Source organism: Oryx dammah, unplaced genomic scaffold, assembly GCF_014754425.2.
Source record: "Oryx dammah isolate SB20612 unplaced genomic scaffold, SCBI_Odam_1.1 HiC_scaffold_2, whole genome shotgun sequence".
Classification (NCBI taxonomy): Eukaryota; Metazoa; Chordata; class Mammalia; order Artiodactyla; family Bovidae; genus Oryx; species Oryx dammah.
The window spans coordinates 175,734,965-175,753,940 of record NW_024070186.1 but is presented as its reverse complement, the minus strand read 5'-3'; the positions used below and the strand labels follow the sequence as shown (position 1 = coordinate 175,753,940).

Here is an 18,976-nt window from a genome sequence, read left to right as displayed (position 1 = left end):
GGGCCTAATTAAACTTAAAAGCTTTTTTACAACAAATGAAACCACTGACAAAATGAAAAAATGAGCGGGAGAAAATATTTGTAAATAATATGACTGATAAGAGGTTAATATCCAAATGTATATATAGGGTTCATACAATTAAATATCAATAAAAACCTGATTAAAAAATGGGCAGAAGACCCAAATAGAAGTTTTTCTGAAGAAGACATACACATGGCCACTGTCACATGAAAAGACACTCAGCATCAGTAATCATCAGTAATCCCTGGTAGCTCACAAGGTACAGAATTTGCCTGCAATGCAGGAGACGCAGGATTGATCCCTGGGTCAAGAAGATCCCGTGGAGAAGGAAATGGGTACCCACTCTAGTATTCTTGCCTAGAAAACTCCATGGACAGATGAGCTTGGCAGTCTACAGTCCACAGGGTTGCAAAGAGTCAGACGTGACTGAGTGACTAACACTTAGCCTAATCATCAGAAATATGCAAATCAAAACCATAATGAGATATTACTTCACACCTGTCAGACGGCTATCATCAAAAAGAACATAAGTAATAAATATTGGGGACGACATGGAGGAAAGGGAAAAGTTGGTGGGAATACAACCTGGTGTAGCCACTATGGAAAACCTATGAAGGTTCCTCAAAAGCTAAAAATGGAACTACTATCAGTTCAGTTCAGTTACACAGTCGTGTCCGACTCTTTGCAACCCCATGGACTGCAGCACGCCAGGCTTCCCTGTCCTTCACCATCTCCTGGAGCTTGCTCAAACTCATGTCCATTGAGTCAGTGATAGCATCCAGCCATCTCATCCTCTGTTGTCCCCTTCTCTGCCTCCCTTCAATCCTTCCCAGCCTCGGGGTCTCTTCCAATGAGTCAGTTCTTCATATCAGGTGGCCAAAGTATTGGAGTTTCAGCTTTAGTATCAGTCCTTCCAGTGAATATTCAGGACTGATTTCCTGAATCAGTCCAAGGGACCCTCAAGAGTCTTCTCCAACACCACAGTTCAAAAGCATCAATTTTTCAGTGCTCAGCTCTCTCTATAGTCCAACTCTCACATCCATACATGACTACTAGAAAAATCATAGCTTTGACTAGACAAACTTTATGTCAGCAAAGTAATGTTCCTGCTGTCTAGGTTGGTCATAGATTTTTTTCCAAGGAGCAAGTGTCTTTTAATTTCACGGCTGCAGTCACCATCTGCAGTGAATTTGGAGCCCAACAAAATAAAATCGGTCACTGTTTCCATTGTTTCCTCACCTATTTGCAAGAAATGATGAGACTGGATGCCATATTAGTTTTCTGAATGTTGACTTTTAAGCCAAATTTTTCACTCTTCTCTTTCACTTCATCAAGAGGCTCTTTAGTTCCTCTTCGCTTTCTGCCGTAAGGGTGGTGTCATTTGCGTATCTGAGGTTATTGACATTTCTCCCAGCAATCCTGATTCCAGCTTGTGCTTCATCCAGCCTGGCATTTCTCATGATGTACTCTGCATATAAATTAAATAAACAGGGTGACAATATACAGCTTTGATGTACTCTTTTCCCAATTAGGAACCAGTCTGTTGTTCCATGTCCAGTTCTAACTGTTGCTTCTTGACCTGCATACCAGTTTCTCAGGAGGCAGGTAAGGTGGTCTGGTATTCCCATCTCTTGAAGAACTTTCCACAGTTTGTTGTGATCCACACAGTCAAAGGCTTTGGCATAGTCAATAAAGCAGAAGTAGATGTTTTTTTGGAACTCCCTTGCTTTTTGCTTTTTCGATGATCCAATGTTGGCAATCTGATCTCTGGTTCCTCTGTCTTTTCTAAAACCAGCTTGAACATCTGAAGTTCACAGTTTGCACACTGTTTAAGCCTGGTTTGGAGAATTTTGAGCATTATTTTGCTAGTGTATGAGATGAGTGCAGTTGTGCAGTAGTTTGAACATTCTTTGGCACTGCCTTTCTTTGGGATTGGAATGAAAACTGACCTTTTCCAGTCCTGTGGCCACTGCCGAGTTTTTCAAATTTGCTGGCATATTGAGTACAGCACTTTCACAGCATCATCTTTTAGGATTTTCCAGCTCCACTGGAATTCCATCACCTCCACTACCTTTGTTCATAGTGATGTTTCCTAAGGCCCACTTGACTTCACACTCCAGGATGTCTGGCTCTAGGTGAGTGATCACACCATCGTGGTTATCTGGGTCATGAAGATCTTTTCTGTATAATTCTTCTGTGTATTCTTGCTTTATGACCCAGCAATTCTACTTCTGGGTATGTATCTGGGAAAAACAGTAATTCAAAAAGATAAGTGCACCCAATGTTCATAACATCATTATTTATAAGACAAGATAGGGAAGTAACCTAAGTGTCTATCAACAGATGAATGGATAAGAAGATGTAATATACACAGCGTAATTCTACTTGCCATAAAAAGAATGAAATTCTGCCATTTGCAACAACATGAATGGACCTGGAGGGTATTGTACTTAGTGAGATAAATCAGACAGAGAAAGAGAAATACTCTATGTTATCACTTACATATGGAATCTAAAAAATAAAAGAAATGAATGAATTAAACAAAACAGACTCGCAGATACAGAGAATGAACTACTGGTTACCAGTGGGGAGGCAGTGGGGCAACAGAGAGGTAGGGGATTAAAAGCACAAACTATGAAGTATAAAATCAGTAAGCTACCAGGATATATTATATAGCACGGGGTTAGAGTCAATATTTTATAACAATTTTAAACAGAGTACAATCTATAATAATTCTGAATCACTATGTTGAACATCTGAAACTAATATTATAAATCAACAATACCTCAATTTAAAAAATGATTTAAAAAAGAAATTCAAAGAAGATAGGAAAAGAAAGCTCACTACTGGAGGACTGTGATTAGTCAGATTTAGGAGAATGAATACTGTATTTGCCTTTAAAACAAATTAGCAGGCTGGGAAGATGAGGATTTGGCAAGTGAGTAGCAAGACCAGGCAGTGGTATACCTCATTATGAGTCCAGGACTTTTCTCAAACAGGTCATCTGTTGAGAAATATGCTGCTCACTGCCCTTTGAGAACAAGACCCATTTTGAACCCAAGGTAATACGTGGAGATTCCACACTTTAGGTTGGTCCTAAGCTTATGAGGATTTAGGCAGCTAAAGAAAGCAGATGGGAGCTGGAAGGAGCTGTGTTATCTAGAAATTCTGAAGGAATTCAAGGAATTCACCTGAGAGAGAATGTCTGAATGGCTCTACCTCCTACTTATCCTGACACTGATGACCTTTCTTAAGCAATGAGGAATAAATCATGGCTTAACCATTTCTTCAAATGGTTAAGAAATCACTACTTCACCCAAATCCAAACGTTAAAAGGGCTAAAGTTATATCCATTATACCTGATATTCATTTTGACATGGACTATGCGGTGCTATTATGTGGCCTGGAAAAATATAAAGCATTTTATATTCTAGAAATAATTTATTTTGGAAGCACATTTTTATAATGGTCTGATCTTGTTTTTAGAAAATGAAAGCACAGTAAGAGATGGGTCCGATTTCCATGAACAAATGGGTATATTGTTTCAGTACAGTATTTAGTCCTGTGCATTTCTAGTTGGTGCTTTTTGGGAAATGGGTCATGTGTACCACTTCACTACATAAAGGAGCGCGTTCTTAAGTTTTATCCACAGAAGACTTATCCCCCAACCCCCTAGCATGAAAGAAGGCTCTTGAGAGTTGAGGGGAGAAGAAAAGGCTGTGATTTTCTTTTTTTCCTCCTTCTATACCTCACTGCTTGGTAGCATCTTTCCTGAAAGGCTAGACCTTGACCTTCCAGGAAAGATGACCTTGAATCAGGTCACAGTGTTAAGTGTCAACATGAAGAATTCACACTTGGCAGCATCAATGTTTTCCAAGTATTACCTAAAAGTCAGCTTATGTACTTGTACAGAGCAAAATTTTGTGAGTAGAATATGTAGCTAGGCTTCTTGAGATTTTCAGAATGACAGTACCTTTTAAGGAATTAAGAGGGCTTCCTGAAAGTCATAAAAAAATGAGAAAGCAAAACATGTCTTCCTTATATAAAGAACCTTAGAAAATACTGTGTTAACATGTAGCTTAATGTCATGAAACGAACAAAATTGGAGAAGGTAGAGGCAGAGCTGTGTTGAGTACTAGTCGACTTTCTTACCTTAATTTTGAAGGATCTCTACTCACTAAATGTTATTCATAGTTCTTACTACAAAAATCATTAACTTATTTTTTAAAGTAGATTTTCTTACTTTGGAGGATCAGGAATGAGATGACCTTCTTATATTTACGATATGACAGTGAAAAAAAATTTTTTTAAATATACCCAGAGGCTATTTTCCAGAGAAGGCAATGGCACCCCACTCCAGTACTCTTGCCTGGAAAATCCTATGGACAGAGGAGCCTGGTAGGCTGCAGTCCATGTGGTCGCTAAGAGTCGGATACAACTGAGCAACTTCCCTTTCACTTTTCACTTTCATGTACTGGAGAAGGAAATGGCAACCCACTCCAGTGTTCTTGCCTGGAGAATCCCAGGGACAGGGAAGCCTGGTGGGCTGCCGTCTATGGGGTCACACAGAGTCGGACATGACTTAAGTGACTTAGCAGCAGCAGAGGCTATTTTCGGAGAAGGCAGTGGCACCCCACTCCAGTACTCTTGCCTGGAAAATCCCATGGATAGAGGAGCCTGGTAGGCTGCAGTCCGTGTTAAGGGTCAGACACGACTGAGTGACTTCCCTTTCACTTTTCACTTTCATGCACTGGAGAAGGAAATGGCAACCCACTCCAGTGTTCTTGCCTGGAGAATCCCAAGGACGGGGGAGCCTGGTGGTGAGAGAGTCATTTTCTAGGCAGGGAAGTCTAGGGGTCCCCAAGGAGAGAGGGGTCTGGAATTCTCAAGGAGGAAGAAAGGACAAAGTTTTTTTCCTTCTCTACATTCTTTAGGATTATATAACAACAATGTATTATGCCTGAGGACAGTCTCTGGATTAAACCTTCTGGCTAATTTTGTTATTTTAAAATGTAAATTATGGGAGTAGGTCTGGTGAGGTCTTTACAACCTCCAGACATTCTTTGGATTCATTGGAGAGTATATAAACTCATTGCTAACACTAACAAGCGGGTACTCTTTCTACCCCCTTCTGATGCCTATGTCAGAAGCTTTTTCTATCTCCTTTATACTTTAATAAAATCTTTATTACAAAAAAGCTCTGAGTGATCAAGCCTCATCTCTGGCCCTGGATTGAATTCTTCTCCTCCGGGGGCCAAGAATCCCGGCGTTGTGATTCAACAACAACCTTTCAGTGGGCTGCCGTCTATCGGGTCGCACAGAGTCGGACACGACTGAAGTGACTTAGCAGCAGCAGCATGCTGTGCTATAATTAGTCGCTCAGTCGTGTCCGCCTCTTTACGAACCCATGCACTGTACCCGCCAGGTTCCTCTGTCCATGGGGATTCTCCAGGCAAGAAGAATAATGGAGTGGGTTGCCATGCCCTCCTCCTGGGGATCTTCCCAACCCAGGGATAAAACCCAGGTCTCCCACATCACAGGAGGATTCTTTACCAGCTGAGCTACCAGGGAAGTCCAACATCCGTTATGTCTCACAGGAAAAAACAGTTAAAAGGAATTCATACAAATTAAGAGAAATCATCCTGCATTATGGCTAATCATAATGAAAACTCATAGAATTGATGATGTTTTTCCTGGTAAAGAGACAGGTTTCTGAGTTTCTGGCTATCCCTAAAACTCCATGGTCTCATACAAAAATACATGAGTCAGTTCCTGTGAGGAGCAGAGTCTCAACAAACTATTCACGACTGCTTCACTTCCCTGTCATTAACAGATTAAACTTCCTTGACCGCACAATACCAAAAGAGGAAGGTGAAGGCAATCTGGCATATTAAAACAGCAGCAACCTTCTCCAAAGTCTGACTTTCATTTCTTTCTTTCTACTACTCTAAGAACCACAGCTTCATACTTTAACTGATCATACTATATATATCTGATACACAAGCCTTACCATTACAATACTTGAGGTAACAAGCAGAACTAACAACTCGTATTTAATAGGACCATTTTCAAAACACTTCAATGTTTAAGTGTTTTGAAAACTAATCCTGGTACTTCCCTGGTGATACAGAGATTGAGAATCTGCCTCCCAATGCAGGGGAAGCTGATTTGATCCCTGGTCAGGGAACTAAAATCCCACATGCCTAGGGGCAACTGCTGAGCCCTTGTGCTCTAGAGCCTGTGCTCTACGAGAGAGGGTCACATGCTGCAAAAAACCCTAATCCTGAAAGGGGAATAAGTGATGTCTCCCTTTCTAACACTAGGTGACCCAGAAAAGTCAAGTCCAAAAGATTTCCACAGACAGTCTAAGCTGTATTACGTACTATTAACAAGTGGGTGTTACAAAGCTTGTGATTCTAGAAATAAAATCAGACATGTAAGTAAAAAAAAAAAATTTAAGCTATTTTCCTTTTGGTTTATATTTCTATTCCTAGGAAGCAACGTATTTAGGAAAAGTGCCTTTTCCCTAAGAGTTTTCCTCTTTTTGGATTTAATGGCTTGAAACCAATGTTTACTCCTCTAATTATCAATTATCTCTCACTATTGATGCAGGGCTAAATCAGCCCTTATCCTTCTTCACTAGTATCAGGGGTTGATCTGATGCAGCGGGGTCTGCTGGGATTCTACCATGGGCGATATAAGGAATATTAAGTTGTTTAGAGGACCACAACTGAACTGCAGTGACAACTGCCTGTGAAATCAGTTCTTATATTTAGAACTTCTTAAAAGTCTTGAGAAACCTATATGCAGGTGAGGAAGCAACAGTTAGAACTGGATATGGAACAACAGACTGATTCCAAATAGGAAAAGGAGTACATCAAGGCTGTATATTGTCACCCTGCTTATTTAACTTCTATGCAGAGTACATCAAGAGAAACGCTGGGCTGGAAGAAACACAAGCTGGAATCAAGACTGCCGGGAGAAATATCAATAACCTCAGATATGCAGATGACACCACCCTTATGGCAGAAAGTGAAGAGCACCTCAAAAGCCTCTTGATGAAAGTGCAAGTGGAGAGTGAAAAGTTGGCTTAAAGCTCAACATTCAGAAAACGAAGATCATGGCATCTGGTCCCATCACTTCATGGGAAATAGATGGGGAAACAATGGAAACAGTGTCAGACTTTATTTTGGGGGGCTCCAAAATCACTGCAGATGGTGATTGCAGCCATGAAATTAAAAGATGCTTACTCCTTGGAAGAAAAGTTATGAGCAACCTAGATAGCATATTCAAAAGCAGAGACATTACTTTGCCGACAAAGTCTGTCTAGTCAAGGCTATGGTTTTTCTAGTGGTCATGTAAGGATGTGAGAGTTGGACTGTGAAGAAACCTGAGCGCCGAAGAATTGATGCTTTTGAACTGTGGTGTCGGAGAAGACTCTTGAGAGTAACTTGGACTGCAAGGAGATCCCACCAGTCAATTCTGAAGGAGATCAGCCCTGGGATTTCTTTGGAGGGAAAGATGCTGAAGCTGAAACTCCAGTACTTGGATACCTCATGCAAAGAGTTGACTCATTGGAAAAGACTCTGATGCTGGGAGGGGTTTGGGGGCAGGAGGAGAAGGGGACAACAGAGGATGAGATGGCTGGATGGCATCATCGACTCGACGGACGTGATTCTGGGTGAACTCCAGGAGTTGGTGATGGACAGGGAGGTCTGGCGTGCTGCGATTCATGGGGTTGCAAAGAGTCAGACACGACTGAGCAACTGAACTGAACCGAAAAGTTTTGTAACTTTTATCCTGAGACTGATAGTTCTTTTTTCACTTCCTTAACCCTCAAATCCCAGAATGAGGAAAGATAAGAGATAGGAAGTGTGCCTGGGAGGAACTGTGACTGGAAATTGGGCTCTTTTCTTCAAGTCATACTTTATTTATAAGCACAGTGCCAGGATAAAACTTATCAAGCACCTACCATGTGCAGCCTGTACTATTAAGAAAAGGCTGATAAATGTCATTGCTAGTACATTTTGGCCTCAGGACATAGTCAGAACTTTCCCCTAAAGCAAGTATCCCAAAGATTGGTTGGTGAGGTAATTTTTCATGTATAATAGAATATTTATTTTCTTACTGTGATTCTCTTAATGTGTTTTAATTGCCCACCAAACACACGACCCAGATAATCATGATGCTGTGATCACTCACCTAGAGCCAAACATTCTGGAATGTGAAGTCAAAACAAAAGTAGTGGAATTCCATGGAATTCCAGTGGAGCTATGTCAAATCCTGAAAGATGATGCTATGAAAGTGCTGCACTCAATATGCCAGCAAATTTGGAAAACTCAGCAGTGGCCACAGGACTGGAAAAGGTCAGTGAGGCCTGGCATGCTGTGGTCCATGGGGTCGCAAAGAGCTGGACACAACTGAACGACTGAAATGGACTGAACTGAAACCCATGACTTAAAGTGATTTCTGTTTTGTAGTTCTACCTTTACACATATTACAGAAAATTTTAACCTGGTGTAAAATATAGGAATATAATAGTAAAAATTATGATGTGGAGTCCCCAGAAAAACCAAGTTTGAGAAATGGAGCTCTATGGCACTCTACTGTGGTGTTTGTTCTGGCTAACCTTTTCACTTAGGATGCCTGTTTTGGCTGGCCATGCCAACTTGTAGACACTAGTTTACTCTCAAGCCTTGTTTGGAGCACCTCTTTCTCTGCTTTCATCACATCCAGTTTCACTGTGTCTTTTTCTTCCTTTCCTCCCTTCTTCTGGAGGGCAGGGACTGCATTTTGCTCACTAAAGGAATAAAAATAATAGTAATAGGTATCACTGACTCAGTGGACATTAATTTGAGCAAACTTTGGGAGATAGTGAAGGACAGAGAAGCCTGGCATGTTTCACAAAGAATGAGACATAACTTAGTGACTAATCAACAAAAGGACTTAAGTTTGTAATCTGTGCCAGGCTTTCTAGGTACTTCACATACATATATATTAATTCCCATAATCATCACTGTTCTATAAGGTAAACACATTATCCTATTTTATAAAAGAGGATCCTGATGCAAAAAGAGGTTAAGCAACTTGAGTACAGCCACAAGGAAAGGAAGAGGTGGAGCCAGATTCAAAATCAAAGTCTGGAGTCAGAGCACCAACTTTTAATCACTAAATAGGCTGCTCAATCTAAGTAAATGTGGTTGAATGTTTGCTGATTGCTTTAAAGAACTTAGCCAGTTGTGACAGTGGGAACTAAATTCTATTCCCTTCCTAAAAAGAGCAAAAAACCATTCTTTTTGCACCTAGATATGAATTGCAATTACCCTTTTATAAGATCTCCACCTTATAAATTGTTATCCACCCCTCCCATGCAACTGTCCTTCCTCAGTAATGATGTTACACATCAGCACCTTTAGAGGAGGCCATGCACTTGGCTGGACTGCTTTAATCTTCTGTTCCCTGTAGCAACACTGTTCCTGACACTTCAAAGGGAGCTGACATCACAGAAGAGATACCAGCACTCATTACAGTACTACTACCCTGCAGGTCTTACTCTTCCCTCCCAAGAATCTATCTATCCATCCATTCAATATTTATTCAGTGCCATGTGCCAGGTACATGCAGCTCTAGGCACACAGTGATAAACAAGCAGCCACGGTCCCTGACCTACAGTTTATATCCAAGTGGCAGAGGCAGATGATATACAAGAAAAACAATTTTTGTTGGTGATATGTATTCTCAAAGAATGAAACAATAATATGATACAGATGAGAAGAGGTGGTTATTATTTCGGGTAGTCAGTGATATTTGAGTTGGGTCTTGAATGCTGTCAAGGAACCTATAAATGGTAAGAGTTCAGGGGAAGAAGATGCAGGAAGAAAGAACAGTAGGGACAAAGGCTATGAAGTGGGAACCAATCTCAGTGTTAACACAATTGAAAGTCTATGGGGGAAGTGAGGTGATAGGTGTATAGAATCCAACACAGATTGGGAAAGCAGGCCTTGAAAAGCAGTTTGATTTATAGTCTAAGAGCAAAAGAAGACACTGGTAGGTTTTAGGCAAGTAATAGTATACTGGTCTGACCTGATTTACATTTTTTAAAACATGGTGTATTTCAAACTATACCATAAGTATTTACCAACCTTGCAGATGGTGAAGAGTCTTGCCTAATGCTACCTAATTGACAGGAAAGCTGGGATTAAGAGCCAAAAAACCTAGATGGTTATTTTTCTAGCTGCAACTTATTCCGTTTTCATTTTGGAGTCAGTAACGGGGACTTGAGAGAAGCAGTGATCAATTTCCTTTAAAAAAAAAGGCACTACCCACTCACTCTTCCACTTGCTATTGAGAATGAAAATACATGCTAAGCACTTGGCATGTCTAAATCTAGTTTTGCAGGAGGCCTATGGGAAGACTGGGCTTCCCAGGTGGAGCTACTGCTAAAGAACCTGCCTGCCAATGCAGGAGATAAAAGAGATGCGGGTTCAATCCCTGGGTGGAGAAGATCCCCTGGAGGACAGCATGACAACTCACTCCAGTATTCTTGCCTGGACAATCTGATAGACAGAGGAGCCGGGCAGGCTACAGTTCATGGGTGGCTGAGAGTTTAACATGACTGAAGCCACTTAGCAAGCATGCACGCATGGGAAAATCTGCTAGGACTACGGGCTTTATCCACTTCACCATTTTCCCCACTCCTGGAACACTTTCTTTCACCTTTGGAAACACATCACCACATGAACACTAAGGAGTTAAGAGCAGAGATGAAAATCCCCTTTCCTCAGATGAAATTTATAGAAGAATGACTCTGGTCTCAGGAATGTCAAAATTTCAAATGTTGCACTCCCAGGAGGCTTTGCCATCTACTGAAGAAAAAGTATTGCAGTACAAACAAGGGACAAGAAAGGCAAGGGAAGTTAACTGACTTCCAAACCCCAGGTGGAAGGAGACTCTTTCCATCCATTCTTTCAAGATCTGTCCCTATGTATAAAATTTTAAAAATCGTCACCAATGAATATAATGTAGCCAAATTTCTCTCCCAACTACTTTATGATTTGTGGGGGGAGGGTGACAGGGAAACTCACAGAGAAATCCATTTTTATGTTCACCAAGCACCAGCTGCTGCCTATCCTGTATGCTGCCCTGTCTCCTTAGACCTGAGAGTCCTTTTTGCCAAATGGAAGATTCCAACTCATGTAGCTGAAATATTCTTTTATTTTTTGCTTAATTGCTGATTCTCATCCTTTGGCTTTCATCACTTCTAACAGACTGTCTTCTTCACACTAAGCCAATGTCTTCCTACTAGGTTCTTCCTACTCTATTGTAATTTTCTCTTTGACCTGCATTTCTTCCTTCACTGTGTTTTGGGAGGGGGAGAGAGAATAGGTTGGGACCTTGTCTTATCCATTATACTCCCATGCCTGGCAGAGTTGGAGCTTAAAATACTTTTGTTAGAAGAAAAAAAATTACCCACACAGAATAATTACCAGTAATTTTCATTCTCATCCTGAGATATTTGCATTGGTATTTGGGCCAGGTTTCACAACAGAAGACCCTAAGGCATTTAAAAATACTAATTAACCCTCACAATGATGTTTTTAAGAGTGGCGGTATCAGGATGAAGAACTGAAGATTTAAGTGTTATTTGGGAAAGCAGTCTTATTACTTCCAGGGAGTCCACTCCAGTGTTCTTGCCTGGAGAATCCCCGGGATGGCGGAGCCTGGAGGGCTGCCGTCTATGGGTTCTCACAGAGTCGAAGACTGAAGCGACTTAGCAGTAGCAGCAGCAGCAGAGCACAGCAGCAGCAGCAGAGCAGTCTACAGAGCTATAACCTAACCCTCACTCTTAAGTTCTTTTAAGGCCACTTAGGGTTTGCCTATAGGACTGAAATTATATATTATGTTTCTATGAAGCTTAGAACTGTGAAATTGAATATTTCCTGCCATATCAATAAACAAGGATGTAAAAGCCATCAGCAATTTCCGGCCTCCAAATGTCAATGAGGGCTTCCAAAAAGGGACACAATGCCTGTGATCTAGTAGATCACATGCCCCCCAACTCTCCATGGTGATTGCTGAGGCGCTCTGGGGTTAGGGGGGTGGGGAGGAGGGAATAGTGAAGAAAAAAAAGAGCAGGATGCTGGCCCCAGACAGCTGAGATGCATATGAAGAAATGACTTCAATAATATCATATTCTTGCATCTTCCCATACGTAGAAGAGTGCTAAATTCCTTTAACTTGGTATCTGGTTTTCCTTACTTAACAATAATTGATGTTCAGTCTGCCTGCCCACTTTGTTGCAAACTTGTATGTAGCCTGACTCTCTCTTCTCCTTCCTCAGAGAAGTCTCTTGGGGCTATCTGAAATTCTGTCTCCTGGGCTTGGAGTCCTAACATTTCCACCAAGTAAAACACTCTACTTTCAGGTTGTGAATGTATCTGTGGTCGACAGAAACAAACACATACAAAAATGAGGTTCTGGTACTTTTTTTTTCATAAAAACAATCCTTTGGGGGAATAAGGTCCATTGCACGCAAATGATCAGGGTTCAAAACCAGCTTCCAAAATTATAATTTAAAGCTTTAGTCATCTGGAAAAAATCAGGGAATTGAAGTGTTCTTATAATGTCAAAGCAGATTTTCTTGCCCAGGATAGCAGAACAGAGAATGACTACCTTGATTTCAGGCATCCAAAAATTTTCCACACATGTAAAGAAGAGAGATATAATACAAACAATGAACTAATTGGAGTTTGAATACTGACTTCACCACATTAGGCAAGATATTAATCTTCCAGAGCCTCAATTTCTTAAAATGGGGTAAAAATAGAACCTTCAAAGAGTTGCTGTAAGGATTATTCATAATTATCCACGTAAATCACTTAGCATTGGGAGTTAACAAAGGCAAAATGTTACCTGAAATAGGAAATAAAGGAGGAACAGTGAGGCCTCTTTTATCTATGCTAAACTTTGTCTGCAGAGGAGGGAAAAGAAATGTGTTGTCTGTTGGTGAATTTATTGCTTTGTGGTAGTAATGGATTTTCCTAAAGCTGTTTCCCTCTGATTATTAATAATCCATGTACAGTAAAGAGCTATTGTTCTTCATTATGACTAACCAACCCTGCTGGAGGCATTGCTTATCTTTAGACCACAGCACATACTTCTTACTGGAAATACAATGCAGGTGCCAATATCAAGAGCATGTCCAAGCTTCCCTTCCTATTTTTCTTCCTTTATCTCTTACTCCTTGCTTACCCTTCAGTGCACTTTTCTCCTACATCTGTTATCCTTCCCTACTTTCTAATGTATTTCCATATCCTATACAGTATCATCTTATCTAAACTGAATAACTTTCAAGATAAACTATGGGCCTCATCTCATTGCCCCACACATGGACTGATTTCCTGACTGAGATTCAGTTTTTGGTTACTAGAATCCAAAAAGGGAAGTGTAATGCCACACACTGCTTTGCATATCTCAGGATATACTTGTGTGGTGTACTTAATCATACTACAGCTATTCTCTACAACAGCATCTTTTTACAATAAATTGACAATATGGTATGTCAGAGTTAAGGATCATGGAAGAGAGGATAGATTATATACATAGGAAGAGAAATTAAGTTAGGCTTTGTAACACAGGAATCTTTAGAACACAGGGAAAAACTAAAAATATTTAGGTCTGGAAGGTTTCTAAACTATCCCAAACAAGATCATATAAGGCACATATATTCATTCTAAATATATCATCACAGGAACACACACAAGATTATACTTGTAAGGGGAACTCCAATCAGGCTATAGCAACCATTGAGATGTTCAGCTATTTGCCCCCTCAGGGATAGAAACTCTAAATGGACACCAAGTTTCAGTCTCTCAATTAAAAAGAAGTGGAAGTAACTGCTTTCTTATCATATTTTAAGAGACAAAGACCAGGTCAATCAGAGAAATGAGAACAAGTTACCAAAAGTAGGAGGTGTGTGTGGAAGTGTGTTGTATGTGCGGGCTCTAGGCATTGAGTTATTTGCTGTCATGTCTGACTCTTTGCAACCACCAGGCTCCTCTGTCCTAGGAATTTTCCAAGCAGAGGGTAGCCATTTCCTCCTCCAGGGGATCTTCCTGACCTAGGGACTGAACCCGAGTTTCTTGCATTTTAGGCAGATTCCTTACCATCTGAGCCATCAGGGAACTTGGTCAATGCTAAAGATCAACCCCAGTCATTCATTCATAACTTAACTATCCAAGATTTGAACCCTTCAAAGGAACTAGGTAAGTCAGAAAACATGAAACATTTAAGACATTCAAACCCCTTCTTTGTGATAAGTCCTAAGGAATTGGATTAAGAAGCAGACAAAAGGGCTCTGGTTATAACCTTAGATACACCTGACCCCTGATCCAACCATCTGATATATAGCCCTTACTCGGCACAGGGGGTCTCCGCCTTCATGACAGTTTCCAAGTACCCGCCAACTATTGAATGAACCACTTTCCCCATCTGCAGAGGCACAGGAGCTCTTTACTACACAAATTTCCTTCAGAGTAGGAGCAATGACTTTACTAGCCATGGATATCCACACTATCCATCTTTAGTGTGCAGAATGATTAGACCTGAGAGCATCTTTAAGTTCTTCCAGTCCAACAGAATTTTCTTCAATGTTGGAAATATTTTCTATCTTTGCTGTCCAACAGGGTAGCCACTGGCACTGGGCGCCTGAAATATGGTGAGTACATCTGAGAAACTGCATTTTTTATTTTACTTCATTTAAATTGAAATAGTTACATGTAGTTTGTGCCTACAGACAGACAGCAGAGCTCTAAACCAAGAACTGCAAATCAAACGTCCATAGGGGTCAGGCAGGTAGAGGAAGGGAAAAGAATCTCACTGGCTCCAGCTGACTATTGCTGTGCATGAAACTCAGGCTGGTGTTGCCAGATTGTTACTTTTTCAAATGAAGCTGAAAATTGAATTTTTTAATTTGGCAAGTAAATTAAAAAAATAATAATTTAGATCAATGTATGGGCCAAACCATGTTTTCAGGCAGTTTGTAATCTGTAATGTAGGCCAATCTGTAACCCCTTAAGCTCAAAGAACAGGACCATTCTGCTGGTCAGTAGTGACCCAAGACTGAAATCCGAGCCTTCTGATTCTTTTTTTGGTATATGGGATTTTAGTTCCCAAATCAGGGATCGAACCAGCAATCCCTGCAGGGGAAGCAAGGAGTCTTAAACGCTGGGTGGCCAGAGAAGTCCCTTCTGATTATTCTTCTGATACTCTTTCTAGATTTTATGAAATCAACCACATCTAGTGATGGAGGCGGCAGCAACATCAGGGACAAACGCTCCTTTATCAGAAGGTGTTGAAACTCATGGTTTATACATTAAGGACACACACTATACACCGGGCTCTATGGGCAAAGCTCTGAACTAGGAGTCAACAGGGCACAAAGAAGAAATAGTTCACAGTATAGTCAGACCCATAAACAATAAGCAAAGTAAGATTTGTTACAGTGAACACAAACCATCTAAGCAGGAGTCCAAAAGCACTGACAGCTGGCAGAGGAAAGGAAGAAAGAGATTTGAGCCAGAACTTCCAGGCTGAGTCTCAATGATTATGAGGGTGGGTCCTATTATTCAAGAATATTACAGGGCCTTCTTTTATCTTTGAGGCTTTATATGTACAGTCTCCTCTGCTGGCTTTTCCTTCTCTGGATCATCTCTTAATGTAAAGAGCCCCAAGGAGTTTAGTGGCCTTCCTCTCTCCCATCCCGCCAAGAATATGATTTAACACATAAACATTTAACAGCACAATAGCTAAGCCAAAATTGCCCAATTTCAAAACTTCACCAGCATTCTTAAATTTACTTTTTATTCCTTGATTAACAAAGAAAAATGGGGCTTCCCACAGAGGCCTTCCTCTCTATCTGCACTCTTTTCTTAGGTGATTTAGGAATAAACCGCTACATTTATTATCTCTCAAGTTTTCCCTTGATTTTCATATTTAACTTCTCAACGTCTTTACCTGGACAGTTAACAAACTTATCAAAACTAGTATGTTTAAAAGAATAGAGTGCCTTCCAAACTATTTTCTCTGAGGAGTCATCTTTGGTTCCATTCTTTCACATACACTTCATATCCAATTTGGCAACAAGTCCTGCAAGTTCTAGTTTCAGAATACATTCTGAATTTAATTCTTCCACTTCACTGTCACCTCTCCCTTGGCCTACTGCAACACCTGCCAAACAGGTCTGACCACTTGTACCCTTCTCTATCCAGGAGCTAAGAATGATTTTCTAAAACTGTAAATGAGAATTGTCACTTCTTAAACCCTCCAATAGCCCAATAGTTAAGCTCTCGCCTTGGGCTAAGCTACGCTTGGTCAGGCCATGCCACTTCTCCATCACAGACCACTCTGGCTCTTGTTCTTCCCTTTCTGATCCAAGCATCTGACTTTCTCGCCTTTTCCTTCTGTAGATACCTTCCCGTTGGTTCTTTTCTCCACCTAGAAAGCTCATTCCCTAGCTTCCCTCTTTTCTGGGATTTTTGCAAACCCGGCCTCCTCTGAACAGCCCTATCCGATTTAGAGTGGTCCTCTCCTCATCTTCTGCGCTTCCCTTGTGGCTCAGCTGGTAAAGAATCTGCCCGCAATGAGGGAGACCTGGGTTCGATCCCTGGGTTGGGAAGAGCCCCTGGTAAAGGGAACGGCTACCCACTCCATGGGGTCGGAAAGAGTCGGACACGACTGAGCGACTTTCACGTTCCCCTTATTTTCTACCACTTCACCTGATATTACTTCCTTTGGGGCATTTCTTACTTGCTGATATCTACCTTATTGATTTACTTTTTAAGTTACTCCCGGACTCGAAAAATTCACGTAGCAACGTCTTTCGTGGACCAAGGGATTTAAGAAGCTAGTTCTCATTATCTTAGAAAATCTCAGTATCGTGCAGGGTACTCGTTTGTGTCAACCTTCCTCGGCTAGACGCCTCGCCTCCGGATTTGCCCCTATTAATCGCCCATTCATCAATACATTGGGGGAATCCAAAGGATTCAGAGATGCGCCCCAAATCGGCATTTCAGCGTTCCCAAACCAGGCCTCCCCTTCCTGGCCCTCAAGCCGCTTCCGTTAGCAGGTTCCTGAGGCGAGCGGCGGTGACACCAAGCAGCCCTCGCGAGGCTGGGGTCACACAGGCTCGTCTCCTAGCAACGTCGTACCCCCCACCCCCACCCCATCCCTGCCCCTGAGGAGTCCACCCCTTCCCCGTTTCCCGCGCCAGGAGTCGGCGTCTCCATCCTCAACACTCACTCTGCCTCAGTCCAGCCTTCCCCCACCCACAGAAGCACCACAGCCTCCGGCAGGCTGGGAGGAGGCGGCGCCGGGAGCGCAGCTGAGCGGCGGCTGACTGAGCTCTCTAGCAGGTCTGGTAGGCCAGACCGGACCAAACCACCGGACGGACTTCTGTGGCAGCATTAGTCCCAAGTCGAGGGTAGGCTCGACCTTTCGTTAAAATTCAAACTCTAGATCACGCCCCGCCGTGTACCCAACAAGATAGCCAAACTAATCCTTTCTTTAATTCTCTTTTCCACTTTTCGTTCTCCTCTCGCCACCCCATTCCAGCGAAAAAAATGGTTCACTCCATCTCTTCCTAGCCCTCCCTCCGCGTTGCTAAGTCTTTGCCCTTACTTGGCGACAGCTTCGTACGTCTTTGCGTACGTCATGACGCAAACTGCCACTCGTTCCCTCCTCTCTCCTTTTCTATTCCGCCTGCCGAAGCGGGCGGCTTGTGGGATTACCGGAAGTGATGATGCAGGAGGCGATGGAGGGGGCGGGGCTTCGGGGCGGCCGCCGCTGGTGGGCGGCAGATGAAGGGGAGGCGGCGGCAGTGGTGGGAGAAGAGGCGGCGGCGGCGGCAGCGGAGGGGGTAGGGAAGCTGGAAACGCGAGCGGGGATGGTAGGTGTTTTGGACCCGCCGGGCCGCCGTCGTTTCCAGAAAGGGTTTGACTGGAGGAACCTCTGGAGCAGCTGTGAGTTTGAGGGGGGGTTTGAGGAAAAGGGGAGGCTTTGGGAGATGAAGGGGCGGGGGCTGGGTACCTTCGAGAAAGGGAGGGGGGGTGGAAGGGGAGGCGTGGAAATCAGCTCCTTGTCTGGACTGGTCCCGCTGGAAGGAGAGGCTGTGAGGGGAGCCTGTGGCGTGTCAGCCGCGGGGCTCAGAAAACTTACCTACTGTCCCTGCCTCCTCACCGCCAGCACCCCTCAACCCAGGGCCTGGGGCTCTGGGGGCCGGAGCTGCCCTGGAGGGGGTACAGACTCTGGTCCTCTGCGCCTTGTAAGCGCCGTGAGGTAGGAGCCCAAACGAGAGGTGGTGGGTGAATCTCCAGCTCCCTCCGCCCTCATCTACCTCCCCACCCCCATCTTCCTCTTTAATCATTAACAGCCCTGGAATTAAGGGGCTCAGACCTGAAGTCCTTCCTATGCACCTTTGCTGTATACGATAACCATCTGTGCCTGAGGTGATGGGGCTGGAAGCTTTGCCCCTATCCTGTATAGGAAGTGGGACAGAGTGACAAATGTATTGTTTTTTTTTTTCCCATTTCCCCCCCACCCCCCACCATCTTCTCCCGTGCATAGCCCTCCTTTCCACTTTAATTCTCCGTGACTAGGTGGTAATTGTGGTGTTTTTTTTTTTCTTTATTGCTTGGTCTCTTGGTTACCTCTTGAATTTGGTGTTCCGCCTCCATCCCAGGTCTTAACTGCAAGCTTTGTAATACTTCAGTTACAAGCTGTCTGTCTTTGGGAGTACCTCTCAATCCGTGGTTGCTCCCGATTAAACGAGCGTTTTATCCTCTGAATACTGGAATTCCAAAGCCCTTGCAAAGATTCCTAAATGGCATCATAGCCCAGGAATCAAGGTCTCTTGCTCTAAATACTTTATGTGTGAGGAATTTAAATGTTGTCAACTCTT

At 42.6% G+C, this 18,976-nt stretch overlaps 2 protein-coding genes across 8 annotated transcripts in view; one reads left to right on the top strand and one right to left on the bottom strand.

Annotated features, from left to right (window-relative positions):
• Positions 1-17,454, bottom strand: part of LYRM1 (LYR motif containing 1) — a 37,296-nt gene extending 19,842 nt beyond the window's left edge. Inside the window, exons 1-2 of one of the 2 annotated variants that reach the window (XM_040257594.1) lie at positions 17,320-17,428; positions 8,651-8,821 (exon numbers count right to left, since the gene is read on the bottom strand). The gene's annotated coding sequence lies outside the window, so the exon portion shown is untranslated. Of the gene's footprint in view, positions 1-8,650; positions 8,822-17,319 lie in introns of both variants that reach the window. The other variant, XM_040257599.1, reaches the window with a different exon arrangement.
• Positions 17,455-17,866: 412 nt separating this feature from the next.
• DCUN1D3 (defective in cullin neddylation 1 domain containing 3) overlaps positions 17,867-18,976 on the top strand; it is a 55,102-nt gene continuing 53,992 nt past the window's right edge. For 5 of the 6 annotated variants that reach the window (XR_005724008.1, XM_040257544.1, XM_040257563.1 and 2 more), the window contains exon 1: positions 17,867-18,038. The gene's annotated coding sequence lies outside the window, so the exon portion shown is untranslated. The remainder of the gene's footprint in view (positions 18,039-18,976) is intronic. The other variant, XM_040257572.1, reaches the window with a different exon arrangement.